Source organism: Ascaphus truei, chromosome 3 (assembly GCF_040206685.1).
Source record: "Ascaphus truei isolate aAscTru1 chromosome 3, aAscTru1.hap1, whole genome shotgun sequence".
Classification (NCBI taxonomy): Eukaryota; Metazoa; Chordata; class Amphibia; order Anura; family Ascaphidae; genus Ascaphus; species Ascaphus truei.
The window spans coordinates 168680398-168705888 of NC_134485.1; the positions used below are offsets into that span (position 1 = coordinate 168680398).

General features: G+C 40.9%; 1 long non-coding RNA gene across 2 annotated transcripts; it reads right to left on the reverse strand.

Annotated features, from left to right (window-relative positions):
* Nucleotides 1-2567: 2567 nt before the first annotated feature.
* Nucleotides 2568-24351, reverse strand: LOC142490994 (uncharacterized). 2 transcript variants are annotated; one of them, XR_012800206.1, is made up of 4 exons: nt 22941-24351; nt 20371-20522; nt 3049-3209; nt 2568-2872 (listed from the first exon to the last, which is right to left on the reverse strand). It is a non-coding gene; the product is annotated as an uncharacterized LOC142490994 (long non-coding RNA). The 2 variants fall into 2 exon arrangements; XR_012800205.1 differs by lacking the exon at nt 22941-24351 and having other exon boundaries at nt 20371-21882.
* Between the last annotated feature and the right edge of the window lie 1140 nt (nt 24352-25491).

Genomic DNA, 25491 nt, shown 5'->3' on the forward strand with positions numbered 1-25491 from the left:
TGACGCGTTCATTACATGCCACCGCCACGCCCCCAAACACCGTGATCTGGCTCCTGCTGTTTGAGCACAGATCGTTGTGCTGCAGGAGCGCACAGCGGGGGCGCGAATGCTAGCAAGCTGCCGTAGCAGCTTGTCTGAGTGAACCCGTAGTGCGGAAGGAGAGGCAACGCGGCAACATATGGTGAGTGTGAGGCTCCAAACCGTAGCCGGTCGGGTGAGACAGGGTAAGATGTCTCTGTTCAACATTCAAAAGGATACACAGTTTGACGGGAAACACCCACCTCCTGTAAGTACCCAGTTGTTCCCTTACCCTTCCTCATGTCTCCCCCTCTCTCAGCACTATATTCACTACCCGGCATCAACTCCAATTTTATTTTTGCTTAATATTTTATCATCACTGCGACTTACCTTAGCGCTGACACTCGGTTGATTTTTCTCTGGTATAACATTTACCGTTTCTGCTCAGTTCAGTGACTATATTTGTTTCTATATACTAGGATTGTGGGGCTTATGCAGAAAGGATAGAAATGGAAATCGCGCCATCTTCTGGCCAAAAAACTCGGCACAAAACGTTTTCCTCCTGAGAACATGGCGCGATTTATAAAATCCGCCAGAAAAGTTTGCGGAAGTTTAAAATTCTCCAAACACGTGGCGAGAACCTGGAACTCGCCATGTTGCTATAGCGTGGAATTCCAGTAGGACCGAAGCGCTTGAACGTGCCATTATGTGGCATACTATGGCGAGTTTCAGGTCTCCACCAAAAGCTGGCAAGTTGCTGATTTTCGCCGCCGTTACAAAACTTTTATGAAAGGAGGTAACGCAGGTTCCTGCATACGGCCATAATTTACGGCAATTCAGTGGCTATTTTATTGCCGTTTTCCCTGTAACTCGCGTTGCTCTCTGCATAAGCCCCTGTATCCTTTAGAAGGAGTATCGGAACGCACCAGTAGTGCACTAGGAGACCTTGGAGTATTAAAGGCACATTTTTACTTTTTTTCATTAAATTGGTTTTAATCATTTTGGACTGTGGATCACATCACTCGTCCATTTTTTCTCTTTTTTTCTCTCTCTGTCTTTTTTCTTTTCTTTTTTCCACACTACCAAGTTGTCACAACTGTTGTTCATTATTTGTAGCATTGTGTGCATTTTTGCATTCTTTTTGTGACTTTGTTGTTAACATGAATACATCAGGTTCTCATATTACACAGGATTCTGAGGCTGATAGACATTTTGCGTTTAATTATCTTAATGTCACCACCAGACGCAAGAAAGCAGAAACCATATTTGATGGCGAACATACTTTACTATGTGAAGATACACAAGATTTAAAACCCCATTTTTTTATGCTGGAAAAACACATAGCACAAGATTTACGCATATGGTGGGACATAATAGCTTTGGAAATTTATCTGAAAAGCAAAATGTTTCCATGTGGTTTGCGGCTAACTAAAGCTCCTACTTTTGCATTTGATAATTTAGAGTTCGAGAAGAATTGGGGTCTGATCATTGATCAGTGTTCATTTAGACTCATGGAACTTATCATTGAACATAAGACTAAAGAAAAAATGAAATGGTTGCAGAAAAAGAAGTGAAAGATTTACAAACCAAATTGCATACCTTTATACACATAGACAAATTAAAAAAAATGGATGCTGAATTAGCACAGCGTATTAACACCTTGGAAAAGAACATAATCCTTACTAAACAAAACAAATTTGAACGTGATTGTTCTGATTACAAGAAAAATCAGGTATATATGAAGCAAAAGCCGAAATCAGTTAGATCCACTCCTCAAAAGTATTCGAGTAATCTACAAAACAATTCTAAAAGATCTAAGGGCTCTATGCAGTAAGCGCCGAAAAAGTGCAATCGCCAAGTGTACCTTATCGGCATGATTCTGCCGATTTCCCCTCTCCGTATGCAATAAGTGCAGAATCCCTTCCGAATCAAGCCGAAAACATTTGCTCCCACTCTGCCGATGATTTGCCGATCACACACAGGTGTATCGGCGTGCATGGCGGGGTGGTGTTAGGTTCGCCAATGAAACTTCTTGCTGAATCTGCCGAAGCAAGCATGTTTTGGATTGAGCGGCCCATTTAAAGGCAGTGTGTATTTTTATTCATTCTATGTGTTGTTGGGAGGGAGAGAGAGAGAGACACACACACAGAGCTGGGCGATTTACATATTTCATATTGACTGAGAGAGTTGTTGTGTATTGGGAGAGGTTTGTCCTGTGTTGTTTTGTCACCTGACACTGAACATGTCTCATCACCTGTCTCATCAAGGTCATCATCAAGCATGGAAGGTGAGTGTTTGAGGTGCAGCACATGTAATGTGTACATTTGTTGAATTTCATGTGCCATGCAAAATAAATGCCTTTCACATGTAATTAACTTCACATCAGTTATTGTCACAGAAGATGTAGTGTTTCCTGACAACATGTATTGTGTGTGTTGTAACCTATCAGCTAGGAGTTGTGATGTTCCAACAACCTTTCATTCATTCTTCTTTCAGACTCAGTTGAAACGTCATTGTTACTTCAAGCATCATCTTTTAATTGGACACAAATTAAAAATTATGGAAACATGTTATGTGTTCCACTATGAGAACAACTATCATTATATTGAAAAACAAGTGAAAGTTCCATGGCAGTTCATAGTGTCTTTCTTTATTTGTAGAACCAGATGTTGCCGCTCAAGGACAAATTCACTCAAGTGACCATGAAGCTGTTGCCACTCCTGGATTAACACAGCATTCAAGTCCTCCTGCTCGTGACACCTACTCAGCTATTGCAGCTTCTGAAGAACGAATCTTGGGTGAAGAAAATAGTCACCATTCAGAAATGATGTCAGTGCTTGAAAGGATGCTGTCACTGCATGAAAGGATGCATGAAAGGTCAATATCAGAATTGTCACAAATTCAAAAAGTCATCATCCAAGTTCCTAAAGAAATCCAAAATTTAAACAGGACATTACATGCACTAGTTCTGAATGTCAGCCAAGCAAATCAGTTGTGAATGACAACAAGAGAACAACAATTCCACTTTACCCCATCTGAGGATGGATCTTTACATGCTGCAACTTTTTCTCCTGAGTCATCAGTTCTTCATTCCCCAGTTCTGGATGATACCGGTACAGTAGGTGCAAGTTCTGTGCAGGTCCCTCTCAACATCCAACCGCTTACATCTGTTCAAAATCTGGAACCGACACCTACAAATGAGACACGAAAAAGAAAGTTAGGGCAACAATTACTACTAACCAGCTTTTAGAAAAAGATTAAAACACCAAAACAAGAAACTGCTCCACCATCACTCTTGCAATGTTTATCAACTGCTTCACAACTGCCACAGCCCACACCCAGTGCCCCTGAAGTGCCACAGCCCACACCCAGTGCCCCTGAAGTGCAACAGCCCACACTTAGTGCCACTGAAGTGCAACAGCCCACACCCAGTGCCCCTGAAGTGCAACAGCCCACACCCAGTACCACTGAAGTGCAACAGCCCACACCCAGTGCCCCTGAAGTGCAACAACCCACACCCAGTGCCCCTGAAGTGCCACAGCCCACACCCAGTGCCCCTGAAGTGCAACAGCCCACACCCAGTGCCACAGAATTGCCACAGGCCAGTACAAGTCGTACAGTTAAGGCCAGAGTAGTTGCCAAAGGGAAAAGGCAAACACAACAGCCAACAAGCAGGCCTGTGACTCGCTCTCAAAAGGATAAACAAAAATAAATAATCACATTCACTAAATTTGTTGGTGTCCTGGTGGTGTTTACTGCACACTATTTCATGCATAGTGTATGTATGATCATGTACAGATGCTTGATAACATTCAAGTAAGTCCTTGTACACATGAATGTTTAGAAATGCTCACTGACTGAATGAAGGCATATTTGATAACATATGAATATGTATTAATCATCAGTTGATTAATGGTACAACATTATTATACACTTGCCATGTTAATGGAAGCTGACATTCACTTAGCTATTGTTCAAGATGAGATGTATCTGGGTTATTTTTGTAATGTAGATAGTCATTTCATGCTAATATTATTGACATACAACTTTAAGTAACTACCCATATAACAGCATACATTTTTATGTTATGTTTTCTGGTGTCTTAACTCTGTAAGACATTACTTACCTTAATCTTCTTTCATAGATCATAATGTTGGCATGTGATCATGTATGATTTTTGTTTACAATAACAGATCTGTAAGTGTGTATGAATATATCTGTAGTCTCTCTGTATCTCTATGGATATATGTATACACTCACACACACACACACACACACACGTACACACCCTGGCTGTGCTCAAAGCTGTGACCATGCAGCAAGCTTAAGCCTATAGGGAACCATGTTAAAAATGGTTTTTGAACCAAAAAGTGGCACTGTGTGCTCATTTGCATGTCATTTCCCAGAATCCCTTGCTGCAGTGGAAGTGCTGTGTGCTGGGTGATAATGGGGAAAGGCGGGATTGCAGACCTGCCTAAGACATGCAGATGAGCATACAGTTATATTTGCATATTTGCTTTCCTGTGGAGGGTTTTTGTCACTTTTTTACTCACCATAACTTAACTCAGTATTATGGTTTAGCCTATCCCATAGCCTCGCTTGCATTCCCAGTAAAGTCAACCCCACACTGATGAGACCCATCTAGGTCGAAACAGCTGTCTGTGGGTTATTTTCTGGGTATGCACCTTAACCCTGGCTGTGCTCAAAGCTGTGACCATGCAGCAAGCTTAAGCCTATAGGGAACCATGTTAAAAATGGTTATTGAGGCAAAAAGTGACACTGTGTGCTCATTTGCATGTCATTTCCCAGAATTCCTTGCTGCAGTGGAAGTGCTGTATGCTGGGTGATAATGGGGAAAGGCGGGGTTGCAGACATGCCTAAGACATGCAGATGAGCATACAGTTATATTTGCATATACTGCTGCGGCCAAGTTTATTCGAGCATTTGCCCGTTCTTGGCCGCAGCAGTAGCCTGGCGCGCGCCCGAGAGTGACAGGCGCGTGCCGAAGCAGCGGAAGAGCGCCCTCCGATCGGGGCGCTCTCCCTACCGCTGCCGGGTCCGCCGGGTCCCCCGGAACCCCCTGCCGCTGTCCCGCGATCGCGGGACACCAGGGCTCCCTCGGGGAGCCCCTGGACGCGCGTGCAGGGGGCGCACGCTCCCGAAGACGCGTGACCACGCGTCTATGACGCGCGGCACGCCGAGGGGCGGCCACTAGCAAGCCGGGAAATCTCCCGGCTTGCGGTACCGGCCACACTCTAATAAAGTGTGTCGGTAGTGTATATATATATATATATATATATATATATATATATATATATATATATATATATATATATATATATATATATATATATATATATATATACAGTGTTCGACAATTATATACATTTACTCGCCCGGGGCGGGTGGATTTAACCCCCGGGCGAGTAAATATTGGCCCAAGCAGCACACATGTGTTTTTTAAATATCCCGCGTTCGCGCTGCTGCTTTTCCCGCGCTCGCGCTGGAGAAAGAAAAAAAAAGCCGGAGGCGGGTTCATGTTGTTGGGGGAGATTACCCCGCCTCCGCCTCTCTGAGCAGTGGCCTCCCTCCTCAGCGCTTCCACTCCTCCCCCTTCCGGCAGCCAGCCCTTCCACGCCTGTCTGTCTCAAGCCCCTGCAGGGCCATCTGTCGCCCCCCCCCCCCCTCCCTCCCATCGGGCCATCTGTCAATCGGGCCATCCTCCCCCCCCCCTCCAACCCATCGGGCCATCCTCCCCCCCCCCTCCCACCCATCGGGCCATCCTCCAATCGGGCCATCCCCCCCCCCTCCCATCGGGCCATCCGCCCCCCCCTCCCATCGGGCCATCCGCCCCCCCTCCCATCGGGCCATCCGCCCCCCCTCGTATCGGGCCATCCGCCCCCCCCCTCCCATCGGGAAATCCATCAGCCCCCCCCCCTCCCATCTGGCAATCCATCAGCCCCCCCCCTCCCATCGGGCAATCCATCAGCCCTGCTCTTCTCCTGCTCTGATGGCCAGCTCAGATGTTAGCAGGGGAAATCCCCTAACCGGAGCTACTCCCTGCTCTAAGCAGGGGAAATCCCCTAACCGGAGCTACTCCCTGCTCTAAGCAGGGGAAATCCCTCACCCGGTGCTGCCCCCGCTGCCATGTGCGACCCCTCCTGCCATGTGGGGGGCCAACTGCCGTGCAGGTGAGTGTGTGTGTGTGTGTGTGTGTGTGTGTGTGTGTGTGTGTGTGTGTGTGTGTGTGTGTGTGTGTGTGTGTGTGTGTGTGTGTGTGTGTGTGTGTGTGTGTGTCTGAGTGAGAGTGAGTGTCTGTGTGTCTGTGAGTGTGTCACCCTCTCTCTCTCTCTCCCTCTCTCTCTCTCTCCCTCTCCCTGTGTCACCCTCTCCCTGTGTCACCCTCCCTATCCCTGTGTCACCCTCTCCCTCTCCCTGTGTCACCCTCTCCCTGTGTCACCCTCTCCCTGTGTCACCCTCTCCCTGTGTCACCCTCTCCCTGTGTCACCCTCTCCCTGTGTCACCCTCTCCCTGTGTCACCCTCTCCCTGTGTCACTCTCCCTCTCCCTGTGTCACCCCCCCTCTCCCTGTGTCACCCTCCCTCTCCCTGTGTCACCCACCCTCTCCCTGTGTCACCCACCCTCTCCCTGTGTCACCCACCCTCTCCCTGTGTCACCTACCCTCTCCCTCTCCCTGTGTCACCCTCTCCCTGTGTCACCCTCTCCCTCTCCCTGTGTCACCCTCCCTCTCCCTGTTTCACCCACCCTCTCCCTCTCCCTGTCACCCTCTCCCTGACTAGTACCGCTGCCAACTATCGACGTGGATGATGAAGAAAGCTGGACCGGCAGTGGACCGGCGCCGACGCAAGCTGAATGGGAAATTCAATGGTGAGTACTGTGTTGTTGCCGTATTATTTTGGTGGGGCTGGTTGGGTACTTCTTTAGGGGGCTGACCATTACTGTACTGTACTGTACATTAAAACTTTTCTTTTTGTTTTTTCTCAGAAAAGAAAATGGCTAATGGGGGGATTTCGATGGGTAATATTGTACTGTATGCTGATGTTTTCCGGCCGTACAGTATACTGTGTAATAAACCCGAAAAAATAAAACTATGCATTTATTCTAAATGTTCAGTATTGTGTCATTATTTGTCTTTCACAGTATACTGTACAGTGGTATACAGTGCCTAACATCTATGGGCAAAAATAATTTTGTTCCTAGGTGCCCTAGAACCGAAGTTCCCACGCTAATTGCCCGTGAACTTGACCGCGGCCCTAAGTAGTTCCCACGCCAATTGCGCAAATAAAATGAAAAATAACCCGTTCTGTGGGTCTGACCGGGTTGAAATTTACCTGGTCCTTATGCGGGGAGACCCTTGCCATAGTGGCAAAATATCAGCCTTCCAAGACCCCCGAAACCGGAGGAACAAAAAGACAGTTTAAAAGCACATTACCAAAGTGGCTTTTCTTTCTGCTCATTGTGACTTAGCCGGTTCAAAACTTTCTCCGCCATTGCGCTCAATGGTAGGACCCTCCTCGCCGGCGTGACCCTTTCTCGTCGCCATTACTGCTCGGACCCTGTTGGGGTCAAGTGAGGGGGTTCCTAACATCTAGTGGCCAAATAAATTTTATTTCTAGGTGCCCTAAAACAGAAGTTCCCACGCCAATTGACCTAGTTCCCACGCCAATTGCCGTAGTTCCTTCGCCAATTGCGCGACCAGCCAGTTAAAAAACAGTGCAGCAAGCCGCTACAGTACATTTGTTACACTGGCAAAGGAGCAGATGGAAACAATTTAAGGCAATTCAACTTATTCTTTTATTGGTGGAGTCAGTACAAAAACATTTATTTACACATACAGTACAGTACTGTACAATGTTGAAACATTTAAAGTGCACAGCAATTCAAAACATCAACAAAACAAAACATTTTTGGTGCATGGGGCAAAGGGAGTTAAAGTGACATTTTAAGTAACATCTCCTTTATTAAAGAAACTCAGTACTGTATACAGTACAGTACAGTGGGATGCCATGCCTGTTTGCGGCCCTCAGGGACTGGAGTTGTGCATGTCCTGTGAAAAAAAACACACATCAACATCTCCTTTGTTTAAGTACAGCAGGTACTGTAGGGCAAAACATGTACAGTACAATACAGTTCAGCACAACAGTATGGTCTCACTGACAGTCCTCCACATTGTCCAGCCATGGCCGATTCCTTGCATGGCGCAAAACGCCATTAATGCAGTCTCTAACGCCTTTCATTACAGGATCTGTAACTGTATAAAAGCGCCGCATTTCTTCCACAATATTTTTCCTTAAATTGGCAGGAAGGGCCTTTTTAACGCGATTTCCTTCATAGTTCACTTTGAACACCCACTAGCAGTACAACGTGTAGGGAACATGGTGCTTAAAAATGATCAAGGCATACTTGTGGGGTATTTCTTTTCTTGGGGTTGAGGAGGAGCGCTGGATCTCGTGATATGTGAAAAGATATAGATATATATAGTGCAGATGGTAATTCACTGCTTTAAATGATGTAAAACATAAGAAATGAACTCACAAAGAACGTATAAAATCACTGCATGTCAGAGATCCTTCTCTCTCTGACTGGAGCCCTTTATGTTACTGGAGTCTGTATCCTCTCAGTGAAGTGGATGATATGAAAATAAAGAAAACCACAAATAGTGCAAATAGTATGAACTATACAAATGTATTATGCACAGGTAGTCAGGAAACTCACATTTTCCATAATAAAGTTGGGTGGTGGAGAGAAGCGCCGATAGAAGCAGAGTGCTGTTCGGTGGTTCACTTTCCCCTCACCGTGTAGTTCAATGCCAGTCTGTGCCGTCGCGTCACTTCTGGTTTCGCGTCACGTCACTTCCGGTTTCGCGTCACAGGTGAGGGCGGGAAGCCAAAATGGGAGTGATATCAGCAGTGGATTGCCAGTCCTTGCCAGTCCTTCCAGGCGCAGAATCTCTCTAACTCTACGCGTTTCGCAACAGCTTCGTTAGGAGTACCATACTTGTGGGGTACACCAGCACTCACCACCCTATACTTCTCCCTGAGCCCCGGTGGCAGATCGCACAGGGTGATGTCGGGCACTGTTTCGATGCGAGCCGGTGTAGGTCTTTTGGGAACGGGTGTGCTTGAGGCGACGAGCGGTGGTAGGATGTCTGGGAGGAAGCTTTCCTCCTGTCTTGGTCGCTGTGTTGTCTCCTGGCGTGGTCTTGACGGGGTTGTCATGTCCTCCTCAACGGCATACATGTACACTACATCTTCTGGTGGAGGGGGTGCACTTGGTGAAGGAAGGGGGTCGAAGGTCCCATTCATCACATCCATGTCACCCTCCTGCTCCGGCGTCGGGGAAACAGGGGCATTAGCACCGAGCAAATAATGTATGCCCGCAATGTCAGCCTCTATCTTCTCCATCCGTTGATCCATCCGTTGCTCCATTTGTAGCATCCGTTGCTTCACATTTAACATGGTCTCCAGAAGCAGATCTATCTTTGCCAGCACAATAGAATTCCCGGGGAGATCCACACTTATCCCATTCAGAATCCGGTCCAACGAGCTGCTTCTTGTGCATGGTGTCTGGACATCTGGGGGGATGGGTGCAACAGAGGATGAGATGGGGGTTCCATGGAGAGAAGCGGCATCGATGGAGAGTGGAGGAGGTGACCTGTGGATACCCGATAGAGGAGAAGCGGCAGCGTCGTCGAAGAGGGATGGAAAAGGTGACCTTTGGATTTCCGGGCGAGAAGCAGAGTCGTCTAAGCGCAAAGGAGACAGTGACCCGTCGTCAGATGGAACCGGAGAAGATGGGGGTGGAGAAGATGGGATGAAGATTTCCGGGACAGCTACAGCAGAGTCGTCGAAGCATATGGGAGGAAGTGGTCTGCGGGTCCGATGGGTTGGCTGCCATTCGTTTTGTGTCGAGAGTACATCACCGTATATCTTCTTCACATAATGAGGCTTACGCCTAAGAAAACCCTTAACCTTTGGGGTCAGCAGAATGGCCTTAGCCTGTCGCTTTGCCTTGGCGTGGAAACGGCTCCTGCCTTTTGCTTTTTCAGCATGACAGGCACGGCAGAGGTGTGTGGGTTCTTGCGTCCATAGAAACGGGGCTGCTCCATGGAAGCAGGTGGCACAATGCAGTACAGTATCTGGACAAGGGCAAGTTCAGATAAAGATCATGGAGTGGTGGCCTATGCAAAGTGTGTGACCTTTTATGCATGGCGTCCAGGTACAGGTGTTGAAAGTGGGCGTGTGAGTCATTACCGTATAAATACACCATCCATTTTGTGGATTCACTGCACATCGAATACACATCGACTAAACATCGAATATACATTCTTGTGTTTGTATTTCTTTCTACTCGCAGCAATGCCTGTTAAAAAGTTTTCTAAGTATCTCAGCATGCGAATTAAGGAGATGTAGAGGAGCGGACACCGCATTGCTGCTATCCAATGCTGGTTAGCTACTTCTGACCTCGTTGTGCCATTAAACACCTTGAGCTATCATGCACACGGACAAAACAGAGACCGGAAAAAGGCACCAAGGGTAACAAACGCGTACGTATATTTATAAAACTTAACAAAAAAAAAATATAGAAAACTGTACTGTACATCTACAGTACAGTTCTGTATCTACTGTAATACTGTTGTTATTTCTGTTGATTTATATTACAACATACAGTACTTTGTCTATTTATATTTATAGTACAGCAGTATACATTTTTTGTATATTTCAATTAATCTTACAACGGTATATACTGTATAGGATGTACTGTATATTTATATTTATATTACAACAGTATATTTATTTTGTATATTAATATTTATAGTACAACAGTATATATATTTTGTCTATTTATATTTATAGTACAGCAGTATAAATGTTTTGTATATTTCAATTAATCTTACAACGGTATATACTATATAGGATGTACTGTATATTTATATTTATATTACAACAGTATATTTATTTTGTATATTAATATTTATAGTACAACAGTATATATATTTTGTCTATTTATATTTATAGTACAGCAGTATACATTTTTTTTATATTTCAATTAATCTTACAACGGTATATACTGTATAGGATGTACTGTTTATTTATATTTATATTACAACAGTATATTTATTTTGTATATTAATATTTATAGTACAACAGTATATATATATATTTTGTCTATTTATATTTATAGTACAGCAGTATACATTTTTTGTATATTTCAATTAATCTTACAACGGTATATACTGTATAGGATGTACTGTATATTTATATTTATATTACAACAGTATATTTATTTTGTATATTAATATTTATAGTACAACAGTATATATATTTTGTCTATTTATAGTACAGCAGTATAAATTTTTTGTATATTTCAATTAATCTTACAACGGTATATACTATATAGGATGTGCTGTATATTTATATTTATATTACAACAGTATATTTATTTTGTATATTAATATTTATAAAACAACAGTATATATATTTTGTCTATTTATATTTATAGTACAGGCATACCCCGCATTAACGTACGCAATGGGACCGGAGCATGTATGTAAAGCGAAAATGTACTTAAAGTGAAGCACTACCTTTTTCCCACTTATCGATGCATGTACTGTACTGCAATCGTTATATACGTGCATAACTGATGTAAATAACGCATTTGTAACAGGCTCTATAGTCTCCCCACTTGCGCACAGCTTCGGTACAGGTAGGGAGACGGTATTGCTGTTCAGGACGTGATGACATGTGCATGCGTGAGCTGCCGTTTGCCTATTGGGCAATATGTACTTACTCGCGAGTGTACGTAAAGTGAGTGTACTTAAAGCGGGGTATGCCTGTACAGCAGTATACATTTTTTGTATATTTCAATTAATCTTACTACGGTATATACTGTATAGGATGTACTGTATATTTATATTTATATTACAACAGTACACTGGCGACACACTTTATTCGAGCTTGGCTAGTCCCACGAATTCGGGTATACCCGGGTGTATTGAGGTTTGTGACTGTTTTCTGCCCGAGTACATTGAGTTATTTTCCAAGCAGGGATTGAAGCATTTTATTCCCGCTGGCTGCAATACTGCACAGTATATATATATAAACTGCATTACAATTCATGAATTTATGCCATCTGGTAGACACGCAAATCATTGCAGCCTATTAAATCCTAATCATTATCATTTAACAGATCAGCCGCCCATCAGCCAGGCATGAACCCAGGCTGGGAAGGCAAATGCAACGGGGCTTGTCAGAGGTTAGGAGTGGCGCATTCCAGGTATCTGCCAGGTACATACCGGGTATTTGCTCGAATAAAGTGTGTCGGTGCAGTATATTTATTTTGTATATTAATATTTATAGTACAACAGTATATATATTTTGTCTATTTATAGAACAGCAGTATAAATTTTTTGTATATTTCAATTAATCTTAAAACGGTATATACTATATAGGATATGCTGTATATTTATATTTATATTACAACAGTATATTTATTTTGTATATTAATATTTATAAAACAACAGTATATATATTTTGTCTATTTATATTTATAGTACAGGCATACCCCGCATTAACGTATGCAATGGGACCGGAGCATGTATGTAAAGCGAAAATGTACTTAAAGTGAAGCACTACCTTTTTCCCACTTATCGATGCATGTACTGTACTGCAATCGTTATATACGTGCATAACTGATGTAAATAACGCATTTGTAACAGGCTCTATAGTCTCCCCACTTGCGCACAGCTTCGGTACAGGTAGGGAGACGGTATTGCTGTTCAGGACGTGATGACATGTGCATGCGTGAGCTGCCGTTTGCCTATTGGGCGATATGTACTTACTCGCGAGTGTACGTAAAGTGAGTGTACTTAAAGCGGGGTATGCCTGTACAGCAGTATACATTTTTTGTATATTTCAATTAATCTTACAACGGTATATACTGTATAGCATGTACTGTATATTAATATTTATATTACAACAGTATATTTATTTTGTATATTAATATTTATAGTACAACAGTATATATATTTTGTCTATTTATAGTACAGCAGTATAAATTTTTTGTATATTTCAATTAATCTTACAACGGTATATACTATATAGGATGTACTGTATATTTATATTTATATTACAACAGTATATTTATTTTGTATATTAATATTTATAGTACAACAGTATATATATTTTGTCTATTTATATTTATAGCACAGGCATACCCCGCATTAACGTACGCAATGGGACCGAAGCATGTATGTAAAGCGAAAATGTACTTAAAGTGAAGCACTACCTTTTTCCCACTTATCGATGCATGTACTGTACTGCAATCGTTATATACGTGCATAACTGATGTAAATAACGCATTTGTAACAGGCTCTATAGTCTCCCCACTTGCGCACAGCTTCGGTACAGGTAGGGAGCCGGTTTTGCTGTTCAGGACGTGATGACATGTGCATGCGTGAGCTGCCGTTTGCCTATTGGGCGATATGTACTTACTCGCGAGTGTACGTATAGTGAGTGTACTTAAAGCGGGGTATGCCTGTACAGCAGTATACATTTTTTGTATATTTCAATTAATCTTACAACGGTATATACTGTGTAGGATGTACTGTATATTTATATTTATATTACAACAGTATATTTATTTTGTATATTAATATTTATAGTACAACAGTATATATATTTTGTCTATTTATATTTATAGTACAGCAGTATACATTTTTTGTATATTTCAATTAATCTTACAACGGTATATACACCAGTAGGATGTATATTTATATTACAACAGTATATTTATTGTGTATATTTATATTTATAGTACAGCAGTATACATTTTTTGTATATTTCAATTAATCTTACAACGGTATATACACCAGTAGGATGTATATTTATATTACAACAGTATATTTATTGTGTATATTTATATTTATAGTACAGCAGTCTATATTTTTTGTATATTTCAATTTATTTAATATTACAACATTATATTTACAGTATATACATTTTATATTGCTGCATATTAATAAAACAATATATTTTCTTTACATTGTAGGGAGACAACTCTTCTGGTGGACAAAATAAGTGAGGAGAATGATGAGAGGAGTGCATTAAGGGTTAAAAACACTCTGCAGGAAAAGCACAATCTGACTGTATCCGAAACCAGCATAAAGAAGATGAGATGCAGCAGTGGATGGAAATATGGACGTGTGAGGTTAGTACTGGACAGTACAGGAGGTAAAAGTGTTGTTTAGCAAACTGTACAGCACTGTGCCGCTAAAAAAAAAAATTATTCCTTGTCATTACAGTGTGTTCCCCATGATACGGGACGCAAACAAAATCAAAAGAGTGCTCCAGGCCCAGGCATGGATCGACAGTGGGGAGACTTTCCAGGATTGCATCTTCACTGATGAGTCTACTGTGTCGCTGGAGATATTTGCACGATTTGCGTTCCACAAAAAAGGCCGCTTATCTTTGAAGCCGCGGCCAAAACACCCTGTGAAGCTGCATGTGTGGGGTGCCATTTCTAGGCGTGGACCAGGATGCATTGTCATCTTTGAAGGTAAAATTTATCAAATATAATGTCGCCTAATGCACTGTACTTGACTAGTGTAGCCTTACCGTATGCTCTGTACTGTACTATTGTGCAGTTTTTTGAGCACTTTTCTTTTCTTGCTATAGGAATCATGAATAAAACTTTCTTCCAAGACAACATTGTGCAATACATCACACGCGACTTTCCCCATGGTCACCGCTTCTACCAGGACAACGATCCCAAGCACACTGCGTCAACGGCGCATATCCTTGAGCGCGGCATCAACTGGGTGAAGACGCCAGTGGAGTAAGTGCAGTAGACCGTGTCCCATTTTTGTTCCCCACTGTTTTTAGCTCTTAAACCAATTGTCCTTTCTTTCCAATGACAGGTCGCCAGACTTCAATCCGATCGAAATGGTCTGGCATCAGCTGAAGGACCATATCCGGAAAGTGGTGAAACCCTCCAAAAAGGACGAGTTGTTGAAAGGCATACTGAGTTTTTGGAACGATGTACTCACCGTGGAACGCTGCAATAAATATATAGACCATATTGCCACTGTGTTGCCCATTGTGATCGCGCGTAATGCGCAAGCATCAGGAAAGTAGTACTGTGCTGTAGTATTGTAAGTACAGTATGTTACAGGTAAGTATGGCAAAGATTTTTTCTTTCCAGATAGTAAGAGTACTAGTACTGTATACAGTAGTCTTAATAATAAATCCTCTACTTCAGAATATGTAGGGATCGTCTCCAGTACATCGGATCGAACACCTCCGGAGGCCTTTCCCACTGTTACAGCCCTGGAAATGTACGAGCAGCTCGGAGGAGAAATAATTGAGTCTGACACCAGTGTGCGTCAAAAATCTCTCCTGTTTATTAGGCGATTTCAGTCAGGTTATATAGCCAAGCGAAAACAAAGGTGATAATATGCCAATTTCCATTTCCCTTATTTTGTGCTTACACTGGCGACACACTTTATTCGAGCTTGGCTAGTCCCACGAATTCGGGTATACCCGGGTGTATTGAGGTTTGTGACTGTTTTCTGCCCGAGTGCATTGGGTTATTTTTCAAGCAGGGATTGAAGCATTTTATTCCCGCTGGCTGCAATACTGCACAGTATATATATATATACTGCATTACAATTCATGAATTTATGCCATCTGGTAGACACGCGAAGCATTGCAGCCTATTAAATCCTAATCATTATCATTTAACAGATCAGCCGCCCATCAGCCAGGCATGAACCCAGGCTGGGAAGGCAAATGCAACGGGGCTTGTCAGAGGTGAGGAGTGGCGCATTCCAGGTATCTGCCAGGTACATACCGGTTATTTGCTCGAATAAAGTGTGTCGGTGCAGTATGTTAGACATAACAAGATACTAAATCATTTATTTGGAAACTCCCGTACATCACATGATTCAAGATTAAATTGCTGAGACCGTACATAATTTCCCGTTTGTACCTTATTTGGTCAATACTTCCTATTTCAGTTCAGAAGTTCAGCCAACATTAGATTCATAAAAAGGGTAGTTGAAAAAAGGTTAGTTAATTTTATACTACTAAGCAGAATGGCAGTGTTAGCATAAAATGGTTATACACTAGACAAAATGGAGTCACCCCTGATATACACATTATCAAGTAGTTAGTTTTTTCTTTACAGAGAGAGCAGCACCAGCCATCAGGTTACAGTACATAGAATTTACCAGTAGTCAGAGTATACAGTACAGTAGTTCCAGTACAGTATACAGTACACTAGTTTGACAGTAGTACTACAGTAACTGCCTACTACAATAACTGCCCCATTTTTTTTCTTTCCAGACAAAGCTGCACCAGCCACCTACAGTAGTTCTGCCATAATACAGTACAGTAACTGCACAAATGTTTGGTTTTCTTGTCGTTCCAGGAAAAACGGTGGCCTAGGGGTGATGGGGCGTTGTGTCCAGTCAAATCTGCTTGTACAGTCAAATGTACAGTATATAAACAGCAGCAATGATGTACACAAAACCTCTCCTCTCTCAATGAACTACTGTACTGCAGACAGAATGAGGAAAAGATAAAGACTAAATAAAAATTAATTTTACTATACCGTATATACAGTACAGTATATTATACAGTACATTACAGTACTGTACTGTATATACTGTAGAATTAAATAATATTCTTATAAATGTGCATTACTCATGTTTCCCCATGTTTTACAAAGGTTTTCCAAATGGTTATACAATTTCAAGCTGCCAAAATAACTTAATAAAGACTGCATTACTGTATGTATTATTCCTGATTATTTTTATATTTGTATTTTTTGGTTCCTGATAAAATAAAAAAAATATTTATTCACTTTCCTGCGAATCATAATCATTGACAGCCACCCCTACAGTGCACCAATGAATTATTTTATTTATTTATTTATTTATAAAATATTTTACCAGGATTTATACCAGGATTTATATATTTTTATTTTAAAGATATTAAAGAATGTACTGTATTGTATTAAAAACATGTGACTGTAAACCATAGTGACTGACCAATATTTTCACACCCTGATGAAATACTGTCTCAGTGTACTCTCAATTCTCACAGTGGTGTGCACATCAGATTTACATTTCAAACAACAGGCCTCTAAGGGTTGGGGGAGGGGGATGGTGTGATTAGACGCAGGCGTACTGTGTTTGTAGCTTGGCTATGGGCGGATTAAGAACACAATGGCAATGCTTGGCTAGGGAGGGATTAAAAACTCTGGAGGTGTGTGGCTGAAATAGTTAACAGCAGTGTAATTTCAAAAGGCAGTTCATCATAATAATTGGATGAATAAACCCCCAAAGACAACCCCCAAATACAGCACATAAAAAGCAAGTCACTTTAACTCCCTTTACCCCATGCACCAAAAATGTTTTGTGGCAGAAGAATTTAATAAAGGCTGTAGAATGTATTATTGAGTGTTGATGTTTTGAATTGCTGTGCATTTTAAATGTTTCAACATTGTACAGTACTGTACTGTATGTGTAAATAAATGTTTTTTTACTGACTCCACCAATAAAAGAATAAGTTGAATTGCCTCAAATTGTTTCCATTTGCTCCTTTGCCAGTGTAACAAATGTACTGTAGCGGCTTGCTGCACTGTTTTTTAACTGGCTGGTCGCGCAATTGGCGAAGGAACTACGGCAATTGGCGTGGGAACTAGGTCAATAGGCGTGGGAACTTCTGTTTTAGGGCACCTAGAAATAAAATTTATTTGGCCCCTAGATGTTAGGAACCACCTCACTTGACCCAACAGGGTCCGAGCAGTAATGGCGGCGAGAAAGGGTCACGCCGGTGAGGAGGGTCCTACCATTGAGCGCAATGGCGGAGAAAGTTTTGAACCGGCTAAGTCAGAATGAGCAGAAACCTGGAACCCACAACTTCGGTTCTGTTCGACCTAGAGGGCTCAGATTCGGTCACCATGTAGTCTAGTTGCGGCAGGATTGCATGGCAAATTGTGACCCTCTCGTGGCAACAGAACGGAGTCAGGGTGATGTTAAAGTTCAGGTTTCTGCCATTGACTTGCATGGCAGAAAAAAAGCCATTTTGGTAATGTGCTTTTAAACTGTCTTTTTGTACCTCCGGTTCCGTTGGTCTTGGAAGGCTGATATTTTGCCACTATGGCAAGGGTCCCCCCGCATGAGGACCAGGTAAATTTCGACCCGCTCAGACCCACAGAACGGGTTATTTTACATTTTATTCGCGCAATTGGAGTGGGAACTACTTAGGGCCACGGTCAAGTTCACGGGCAATTGGCGTGGGAACTTCTGTTCTAGGGCAACTAGGAACAAAATTCTTTTTGCCCATAGATGTTAGGCACTGTATACCACTGTACAGTATACTGTGGAAGACAAATAATGACACGATACTGAACATGTAGAATAAATGCATAGTTTTATTTATTCGGGTTTATTACACAGTATACTGAGAAAAAACAAAAAGAAAAGTTTTAATGTACAGTAATGGTCAGCCCCCTAAAGAAGTACCCAGCCAGCCCCACCAAAATAATACGGCAACAAGACAGTACTCACCATAGAATTAAAATTCATTTTCCCCCAGATGTTAGGAACCCCCTCACTTCACCCCAACAGGGTCCGAGCATGTACAGTGCAGTACTGTACTTTAAAATAAAATTAAATATGCAATTTTACTATTACTGCGCGCGCACGCACAGACTGTGTACTGTAGGTTGAACCGCGAAGGTATTAGACTTCAGAGACAACAGCTCGCAAACGCCCCCATGCATTTTTACACAGAATTGCAGTATTGCAGCCAGCGGGAATAAAATGCTTAAATCACGGGCGCGAAATAACGCAGTACACTCCGGGAGAAAACGTTACTAAACCGCACATCACCGGGATATTCCGAAATTCGCGGAACTAGCAAACTTCGGATAAAGTTGGTCGCCACTCTATACACATCAATGGCTTTAGTTTAGCACTCTATATATAATATATATATATAATCAGAATGAACAGTACAGGCCTTCATGGCTCAAAAGAGGCCTTGTTTGCTGTTAAATACAACTTCTACACAGCTGACTCAAATAGGCCCTCAAACATACTCACCCAGTAATGTTATAAACTGTAATGAACTGTTAAGATAATTACAACAAGGCCTGTTTGCACACAAGGCCTTCAATGTAGCTATATTTATATATATATATATATATATATATATATATATATATATATATATATATATCTACATATATATCTACATATATATCTACATATATATATATATATATATATATATATATATATATATATATATCTACACACAATATATAGTTAATTATATATAGATAAAAATATATGTTGATATATTTATATATATCTAATTATATATATATTTATTTATATATGTATATCTATATCTATGTATATATCAAGAGAGACTAACAGAGAGAGTCAAAGAGAGAGAGAAACAGAGAGAGAAACAGAGAGAAAGAGAGAGAAACAGAGAGAGAGAAAAACAGAAAAAGAGACAAACAGATAGATGTGTGTGTATGGCTAAATCTAGCTAAGTGTAACCAGAAATCTGTTCATCATAGCACTGTAGATAATTTCACACAAATTGTTATTCTAATTCAAAGAGTCAACTTGTTTTGCACATGATGATTGCCTAAGCCAAATGTAAAGTTTCGATTCCTGTGAAAAGAGTATCTTACCCAAAGAATTTCAGCCAATTGTATTATAACCTTGGAAGAAACCGCGAAGATAACATGTAACTATTCACACATTCAGCACACATCCGTATGCGTTCAACTTAGACACTGTACACTTGGAGAGAAGAAATGGCAGAAGCTTCCACATTGCACAGCCATCCACGTAAATCATACAAATTTATGATTTATGAAGCAATCGAATCAACGCCAGAGAAAAGTGCAAACGTGGCCAAAATCTATGACTTGATCCAAAAGAAATATCCATACTACCAAGAACCTGACAAACAACGAAATTTTAAAACTTCTGTACGATTCACTTTATCTGCAAATGAATGTTTTGAGTGTGTCCATGATCGGCTAGATCAACGATGTGGATGCTGGCATGTTGCGTCATCATTTAAACTTACCATGGAACATGGAACATATCTTCTGTTAAATATCATATTTTTGCCTAATACCAGTGACACTGAAGCTGCACCGACTGTCGCGTCTGCTGATATACCTGCACCCTACATTCATCAAGACCAGATGCAAGATGGACATAACTACTATGATATGTATCCAAACTTACATGGGCAATACCAATGTGGATGGGAAAACAACCAACAACTGTACGTACCTCCGGACGTCTTGTTTGAAGAAGCCACTGCAGATCCATATGATGCCCTCATGGAGATGTGTGTGATTCAGGATTCAACGGTTGCCTCAACCATGGATGATACTGTTGTGCCTTCCTGGACCGAGCAGTTGCAGCCAAATCAGTTTTGACTTCTACAAGAATGGTAAATACAAATTTCGTTATGCCTTTACTAAAATTATATATGTGTACATTAATAATATACACCATTTGTTAGCCAAATGAGTGTATACAGCTTAACATTGCAGACAGCCTTACATGTAGCGTGCACAAAGACATTATTTCCTATAACAATATACTACATGACGAACCATTAGTACACATTGGTGACGGCGTCCTAAATCATAGATGCTTATCGCTTTTAAAGTATCATTTCAACATGTTACACTAACTGTAACACACACACACACCTCATTGTTTAGCATTCAACATATAAAAACAAAGTGTCGCCCACATATGACGTGGGAACCTAGTCATGTCCTAAGGCGTCCTTAAAAAGGTTACCGATGCAAGCCCCAACCCCCAACCGACGTGCACACGTGAAACAGTATTGGCTGTGCCCGTAGCTTATTGTTACGGTCAGTGCAGTGTGTCATGCGCGCGCGTCGGTGGGGCGGTGCGTGCACAGCGCTGGAGGCCAATGTTCATTCAGTGGGAGGGGTGTTTGCATGCATTTCACTGTGCCTTAACATGACGTCACATGTATTTTGTTCGCTCATTGGCTGATCGTCCATTTTTGCCGTGGACACACGTCCGTTTACAAAGTTTAGATATGTACGTGTGTTGAAGTGAATTTGTTTCGCTTCCATATCATAACTTTCAGCCATGATATGTGTAATGCTAACAGCACCATGGAGGGACATGTATTGAACGCACAGCGCTAAGACTTAGTCCACACATTCGTGACGTGCGCGCGCTACAGACGTTGTGCGCGCACATTATTATGTATACAGGCACCGGAACTAACATATCAGTAGTAATGCCAGCAACGCGATTTGAAAAATGAGACAGTTCTGTTTCTGTAGTTTTATCTTTGCAGTGTAAACATATACGTAACTTATGCGTGAATATCCACAATCATATAGAGATGTGTTAAGCGTTCTCATGCTGAGACATAGATAAATGTGCCATCTTTGAACATCGTGTGTTTGCTGTATTTCACAGATGTCGAGGATGAATACATGGGACCAATGTATGATTTCAGATGGGCCAATCGTTATATTAGATGGTTGTGACGACTAGCGAAAAACTATTATAATAAATATGTAAAAATGCTTTCAATGATTGGTGCGCAGATTAACAATCACTACATAATGTTATCCTATAGTGCAAATATTTACTATGCACTTAATTATCATAATGATGTTGCTAAGCACTGAAGTTAGAACTTCTATTGATATTTTCTTCTTTTCTACTAACATTATATGTATTGCCATGTGATATATGCAACCAACATTATCACTCAGCAAACACATTAATCTACTATATATTATAATCTCACGTGTGACTTGTCAAAGAATGTAAATGGTACATAACAACTCGTCGACATTGTATCTGAACGTACACAATAACAATAGTGAGGTGATAGAAACTGTTTAGTCGTGTGAATGTTATATTATCACCTAAGTTGTAGTGGTAACCTAACATGCATGAGCTAATGAATGTTAGGTAAAAATTATTAAACCATTAACTTTTGTGTGTACATTTAATGCACACGAGTAACTATAGTTTAGTGTTATTATTAAACGTTAAACACATATATAGCTAAGTGACGGCGATGATAAAAACAACATTATTATGTAGGTTAATATTATTTCTGGTAGAAATACATGCATCACACCAAAACTACAACACACAAACACAGTAGGTTGCTGAAATGTGTGCGTATGTAAATGTATACTTCATTTATGATCATATGTTGACAGTAGTTATAAAGGATCATGATCATTTTGAATAAGTAAAGTGAATGAAATAAAAATTTTAATAACTACATTGTCATTGTGTTGAATGATTTAGGAAAAGTTGAGAATTCCAAAAACTATGCTTTGGAATGGTGTTAACATTTTGACAAATGTTAGATGAACGTCAAATCAACACACATATTTGACTTTTACATACACATGTGACAATGTAGTAATGAACATGAAGATGAAGTGAGAGAAGAACTAATCACATACATTGCAATGTTAATGATGTTTAACACATTAGGGTCTTTTCATACAAACATGCATTGAGTGTTAACATCGCTCATGTGCATGAATAGATGTTCTCCTCCCATAATCACTAGCTGAGAAGGGTTTATCCCCTTCTCTCCCCCCACCCCTATATTCCATGAATGGATGTTGCCAAAATTACATGTTATGTAATGTACGTAATGATAAGAAAACACACTGCACAATAACCACCAAGTGTAGATAAACACACGGACACAATACAGAAACGACATGTTTCAATTGTCACATCTTTTTAATTACGTTCTCTTAATACATCCTGTAACTATACCTCTATCGAGGTTTGCACATCTTATGACAGATGTGAATTGAAATACATACCATGAGCAGAAATTGGAGTGATATACCTTGAAAAAGAAAACATGAATGAATATAAATCATTGTCATGACATGTTCATTAAGGTAAGCAACACACAGAAGTGACAATTTTGTATGTGATATGAAACAAAATCTATAATACGTCTGTCATGATAATGTCATGAGATATTGGGTATTTTTAATCCCTTTGGTGCTTGAGGGGTTAATGAGCTACACTTGTGTAACAAAATAACAAATGCTGGGTTTGAAACTGGTGAGGACTGTTTGTCTGCTCTGAATTTCAAAGGAACTTACTTGGGGCGGGGGTCCATCCTGGATAGCCCACTCAAGGTGTCAATTGTTTTAATCAAAGAAGAGCAGCTTCAAAGTATTCTGTAGAAAGGGGTGGGCTTAAGGCACCAACATAAGAAAGTATTGTATCTAAGTCTGGGGGAGATTGTTTCAAGGCAGATCTGTCCAGGGGCATGCTTGGAAAGCATAGCAGACCTCATCTTCTGAACCAGAGCCTCTCTGGGAAAAATCCATAGCATGTGGTAATGTACTGTATAGGATTTTCTGTTTTACCCCTTTTATTTTAAGAAGCTGCTCTGCCTTGTATTGTAATTGTATGTTTATTTTGTAATACCTTTTCTGTAATTCAAGCACTGTATTTTTATATATATTAAACCAAGTATTTCTGGAATGTGTAATGCATGTACCACTTCAGAACGCAACACTCAGTCATCTAATTAGGATACAATCATGACATTGACGTTGAGAAACTACGTTGCAACATGTGTAATTTGGCATGTTATTGTCACCTGTTCACATGAACTAATTGTTGTGTGCATATGCATAATTTAATGCCATCAGGATACTTGCTATTGATTCAGTTTCAATCGTGTAAAAATGAGTAACTATTATAGATGTGTGTATAAGTTAGCATGAAGTAATTCTAATGCATCATGTACAATGTAAACATGCAATGTTATTGAGTGTCCAATTGCGGACGTCATCAAAAGAGGGAGGTCACAAAGTACATGTAAACATGAAAAAAAACAGCTACATTTACATTTGATCATGCGTTACACATTCAAAGCATTCTGTAATGTATACCAACATTACTATACGCTGGATCTGTTAGATGTGTGAAATCTGTTACATCATATAATAAATTGAAGCACACTTAAGTAACATGTTTCATATTATGTGACCTGTTCCTTTAAGAGTTGAGTATAGGATTTTCCATTGACACATCATAACATTAAGACTAATGTGACACGCAAATCATCATAACATATAAAAGTACAATGTTATGCCAATAATAAACGTAAGCGCTGACACGATGAAGTGAATGACCTCGACACTGTAATGCCAAGCACATTTTTATTATGAGCAATAGAACGTAAACAGTCCTATAATGTTATAAGTCCCCGCTCCATTGACTCCATTGATGTAGAGATGAGGTTTTTTTCTAAGTGCCGTCCCGGCAACCTTGCCGATCCTTCTCCCCTCCAACTTGCCAACTTTAGTTGGCGGGACTAATTGCCGATGAAATCTCGATTTCTGAGTGCTGATCAGCACCGATAAGCTGATCGGGGCTACTTGAATACAGCCGATTTCAAAAAGTGCCGATAAGTGGGTTATCGGCAGCCGCATGCCGATAAATTTTTATCGGCAAGAAAAACTGCCGATTTTGAGCACTTATCGGCGCTTACTGAATCCCAAATCCAATTTTGGCGGGAAAATGCCGATAAAAGCCTTATCGGCGCTTACTGGATGAGGCCCTAAGTCTATTCTTTAAAAAATCCACCAATATGGGCCATCATTCAGGGAGAACTACAGAATCACATAACTCAGATATTGAACCCATGGTGTCCAGTGTTTCCTTTTCAGGCAATGAATTCCAGGCCCCCGTAAACAACATAACAATAAGATAAGCATTACAGCATGCAGCAGCAATGAATAAACAACCATCAAAAAACGACGAAGAAGGAGGAGACTTTGGAATAGATTGGTGGGCAAGCCCATCCAAGAAGAGAAGGTATTAAACATAGACGACACCAACGTTATCAACATTTCATGACAGGTCCTTACACACTCTGAATTAGACATTTTGGATTTAGGTCTTACTTTTGCTCCAGGAAAGAACTTTGATTTATTCTCTACAATAGTGGACCTACAGCTGTGACCGCCTTTATCCTAAGGCGGCCGTAGCCGCGCCGCTCTGATAACCGCTGCCAGACGCGGTCTGTTTTCTTTTTATCCGGAGCGCTTTTCGATATGTTAGCGCTCGGATTTTTAGCGCTGTCTGCAATACTGCAATACCGCCTAAAAACTCAGGTGGGCGATCGCGAGCTGTTGTCTTAAAAGTCTAATAGCAATTCAACCTACAATACAGCCGTACATTTTCTGCAAGTCTGTGTGTGCGCGCGCAGTAATTGTACATTTGAAGATTTATACAGTATTACAAAAATATAACGTCGCGTCTTCTTCGAATATAAAATTATCACATTTCTACTGTATATATATTATTTAGTAATAAATACTTTTACTTCTTTTCATACTGTTTATT